This window comes from Portunus trituberculatus, chromosome 48 (assembly GCF_017591435.1).
Source record: "Portunus trituberculatus isolate SZX2019 chromosome 48, ASM1759143v1, whole genome shotgun sequence".
Taxonomy (NCBI): Eukaryota; Metazoa; Arthropoda; class Malacostraca; order Decapoda; family Portunidae; genus Portunus; species Portunus trituberculatus.
The window spans coordinates 2348425-2353424 of NC_059302.1; the positions used below are offsets into that span (position 1 = coordinate 2348425).

The following is a 5000-nucleotide window of genomic DNA, read 5'->3' on the forward strand; positions in this document are numbered from 1 at the left end:
GAAGGAAAAACATATGTACGATTTATATGCAAGATGAAGAGATTATAGACAACTGAATTACATTACCGATACGCTACTCATGAATCATACATGTAAATACCACTTGTTTGATTAGGGAAGAGGATAATTTATATGAAGGAAAGACATATTACAATTTACATACTTAATGAGATATAAAGACATTCAAACCACAGTATTTCAAGTGTTTAAGGAAAAGTACAAGATAACTAAATAAAAAAAAAAACTCCCAAATTCATGATGCGTTATAAAGAAGCATTTGAGAGAAAAATACAATAAAAAGTCACGATTTTCCTTACAAGTAAATTAAAAACATAAATAAAAACAGATTTGATAAGAAAGCGCAGAAAAAGATTACATTTGCAACAGATGTGTATGTCAGTATATAAATGATTCGTGATTGAACCCCTTCTGTACCATGACACGTTTTCATATTCATTCTGGTTACTATTTGGGGATTTTAAACAGCTTCAAAAACTTATGTGGGGATTAAAATAATGAAGACTCTGGCCATTAATCTTCTGACCTCCATAGACCCTTCCTAATGTAAATAAAACCGTCTAATCATATCTAAAACTCGTGGTAAAAATGCGTCCCAGTACTAAAGAGGTTAATAAGACGTGAGAGGAATGTTACTATCCATCATGAGCACAGTATGGGTGTTGGTGCTTAAGGTAATGTATTTCACGAACAGGAGATATTGCAAACACTTACTGGAAACACGTCACGGAAAGGAGAGGCAACAACTGTTTCTACATATCGTAAATACCGCCACACGTTACACTTCAAACACGGGATGTGACGTGTGTGTGTGTGTGTGTGTGTGTGTGTGTGTGTGTGTGTGTGTGTGTGTGTGTGTGTGTGTGTGTGTGTGTGTGTGTGTGTGTGTGTGTGTGTGTGTGTGTGTGATCAATTACATATACCTTCTTTACATCCCTCTTCTCCTCCTCCTCCGTTTATTCTAACACATCTAATCCTTTTAGCTATCAAATCTTTCCCCAAATAAAACACACATTTCCTAAAGCCACAACAGTCGAGTAACACATATCATTCACACTCACTGTTACAGCATCTTCCCTCACTGGTAAACCCGCTGACTCTGCAAAGCATCCGCCAACTGTCAGGTAATGTAGGGAGACTGTCGCCAGGACGTAACATAGAAGACGGGGGAAAAACACAAGAAAGATGAGGTAAGTGTAGGTTATACTATATCTGACAACGACTGTGTGTGTGTGTGTGTGTGTGTGTGTGTGTGTGTGTGTGTGTGTGTGTGTGTGTGTGTGTGTGTGTGTGTGTTAGAGAGAGAGAGAGAGAATATGTAGGTATCTTTGCTGGTCATTACTACAATACCATTTCACTGACAATTCATAAAGCACAATCACACGCACGAATCTGTAAACATGTACACCTTTAGTCTAATTTGAGCCTTACCATTCTACTTACTCTCATGTTGTTACCCTTTTCCACTCTACCAATAGCTGTCTGGGGAGGCTTTGGAATGTTAAGAGATGTAAAGTATTTGTACCTCTGTCTTTATCTATCGCCTTTCCCACTCGCCTCTCTTATATTTGTCTAATACACCCACAATTGGTATTTCCCTATAAATCTAAATACATAATGCACATTTAGTTTTGAGAGAGAGAGAGAGAGAGAGAGAGAGAGAGAGAGAGAGAGAGAGAGAGAGAGAGAGAGAGAGAGAGAGAGAGAGAGAGAGAGAGAGAGAGAGAGAGACTTAGTTCTGTTTATTTACCAAACTTTAAGGAATTCTCACTCAGCTCTTTCTATCTTAACCACATAAACAGCCAAACCCAATGAAGTGTTTTCATGATTGCGGGGTCCGATTACCAAGGGTTTTACATTACCAATATAGGAGAAAAAAAAAAAAAAAAAAAAAAAACCCATGATAATTATTGGTATTTTCAAACACTTCGGCTCCCTTACATCTACTTTGCCTTCTACTTTCAACGGGCTCTAATGAAAGTCTAAGTGGTTTCAAGCGCTTTCATGATTCCACGGATAGATTAGCAAGGGTTTTACATTATCAACAGGAAAAAAAAGCATCCATGATCATTAATATTTTCAAACATTTCAGGATCTTACTTCTACTGTGCCACATACTTTCAACGGGATTTTCAAGTTTTTTTTTTTTTTTTAAGTGTTTTCGTGATTTCAGGGGTAGATTAGCAAGGGTTTTACATTATCAACGGGAAAAAAAAACATCCATGACCATTTGTATCTTAAAACACTTCAGCACCTTACTTCTACTGTGCCACCTTTCAACAGGATTTTCAATTTTTTTCAAGTGCTTTCATGATTCCAGGGACTGATTAGCTAGGGCTTTACATTATCAATAGGACAAAAAACCTTCCAAGAGAATCCGTATTTTCAAAAAACTTCGGCACCTTGACTCTAATGTGCCCCCTACTTTAGACGGGCCCTAAAGCAAGTTATAAGGGTTTTCAAAAGTGCTTTCGTGATTCCAGGGACAGATTAACAAGGGTTTTACATTACTAATAGGGAAAAAACACCTATGATAATCCTACTTGTCATCTCTGTTACCTTCGAAAATTGTGGTGGTGAGGGAAGAACATATCAAAAACATGAGTCTAAGGAACACAATACACTTGAATAAAAGGGTCATGTATATCATTTTCTCAGGATAAACTGCTAAGGATTCACGTCCTTCTGTACTCCGTGTTTGTTTACTGAATATATCTTAGTTGGTTTCTCGTAATAAGAGTAACAAATAGGATGGAAGGGTTACTGTAGTGTGGCTTCAGACCTTGGAAATATTACGTTTTTATAGATCAAAGTAAAGGCTATTAACCTCTTCAATGCCATGACACATTTTCCTTTTCATTCTGCTTACTATTTGGTGATTTAATACAGCTCCAGAAACTTGTGTGAGGATTAAAATAGTGGAGACTCCGGCCACTAATCTTCTAACTTCCACAGACCCTTCCTAATGTCAATAAAACCGCCTAATCATTCCAAAAACTCAAAGTAAAACTGCGTCCCGGTACTGAAGGGGGTAATCTTTATGTGATTCAATAAATAATAGGCTGATCAATAAATAAATAGTCAGGAACATATTTTTCTTTTAACACAAGAACTTAGGAAAATAAGGGAAGCTGCCAGAAGCCGTTAGGTGTGTACGTGACTGTCCTTACAAGAAACACTACCTCAGCACTGTCTACTTAAACATCCATGACCCGATCACTAACAACTTAAACCTGCTTTGCTGTTTCTCATCTCCTGCCCTCATGTACTATTCTACCTCTTACTTCCTTCTACATTTCCTCATTCTTGCTACATTCTTCTTTCTTACGTGTTTCATTTCTCGACTTTCTGAACACAACACAATAAACTCGGGGCAACTGTTTCCTAGCGGGTGGGCTCTGAGATAGGAGGTACCCCAAAAGTACTCCCTTTACCCAATAAATTCTAGTGAAAAGCCCACATGGTATAAATAAATAAAAAAATAAATTAATAAAAACTCAACATAACAGTCATTCAAAGTAACCAAGCAAGCGCTCTACCTTTAAAACATTACACACTAGTAGACACAATAATGAATCAATATATGTACGAACTCAATAAGCAAATAAACACCGACGTAAATGAACAGATGGATAGACTGACTGACTGACTGAATGAAGCAAGACACACACACACACGTGCCTAGACAGAAAGGTTCACTGCTACCTGAGCTACACCTGCCTGGCTCACGTAATTAGGTAATGGTCTACAGTATGGTCCGCTAGCCATCCACAGGAGCCTCTGCCTCACCTCTGCAGTGTGAGGAGGAGGAGGAGGAGGAGGAGGAGGAAAAACTGGGAATTATTCCATTAAGCGCCGCAACAGCTGAGGTCATATGGCACCGCTAGGGTTAACGGGAGAACGCTACATCTCCCACCAGCAACCAGGACTCGAATCAGGGCCGCCTAGACACGAGCCGCCTTAACCAACTACTGAAGAGGGGGGTAGAGAGGGAAGAGGGGGAAAGGAAAAGGAAGGGGGAAGGGGAAGAGGAAGAGGAAGAGAAAGGGGAAGGGAAAAGGACGGGGAAGAGGAAGAGGAAAGGGGAAGGAGAAGGAGAGAGAGAGAGAGAGAGAGAGAGAGAGAGAGAGAGAGAGAGAGAGAGAGAGAGAGAGAGAGAGAGAGAGAGAGAGAGAGAGAGAGAGAGAGAGAGAGAGAGAGAGAACGCTATCCACCCACACGACAAGTTTGGTAAATAATATAAAGCTAAAAGAAAAGGAGAATATTGAAAGCGCATTTACCATACAGAACAAGTTAATAATAAAGGAACGAGAGAGAGTAAAATAGAAAGAAACGAACAATAACTAAAAAAAAAAGATAAGCAAATAAACTAAATAAAAAAAAACATAAAATTAGATAAAGGAAAGAAAAGGAAACAAACACTAACAAACAAATAAATAAATAACAGAAAAAAAGGAAAAAAAAATAGATAAAAGGTAACTAAACAGAAGTGAATAATAATGATGTATAAGAAAAACAGGAAAGAAAACAGGAAAACAACAAATAACAGAAAAAGACAACAAATAACAGAAAAAGACGCGGCAACTGACAGAAAGGATGCACGCAAATGAGAAATCACCGTGGGAAACTTTAACAGCGCATCCCAACGACCCACAGACACCGTAACACCGCTCTCTCTCTCTCTCTCTCTCTCTCTCTCTCTCTCTCTCTCTCTCTCTCTCTCTCTTAGAAAAGGAAGTAATTTAATATTCATTTATTTATATTTTTGGAACGATTTTTCCTTCTGTCCTTGACGTGGGATATTTTCTCTCTCTCTCTCTCTCTCTCTCTCTCTCTCTCTCTCTCTCTCTCTCTCTGTGTATACGTAACGAGAAGCATTCCGTTGGCTTCAGATAACTTCACTTCCACTGTACTTTTTCTCAAAACTTCGCTCACTCAGCACAGATCTTTTCCACTGCACGTCACTCACAAAGGAACCCAAA

General features: G+C 38.7%; 1 protein-coding gene across 3 annotated transcripts in view; it reads right to left on the reverse strand.

Moving 5' to 3' along the window:
* LOC123498536 (mitogen-activated protein kinase 14-like) overlaps positions 1–5000 on the reverse strand; it is a 39694-nt gene that overhangs the window by 19963 nt on the left and 14731 nt on the right. The window lies entirely within an intron of this gene.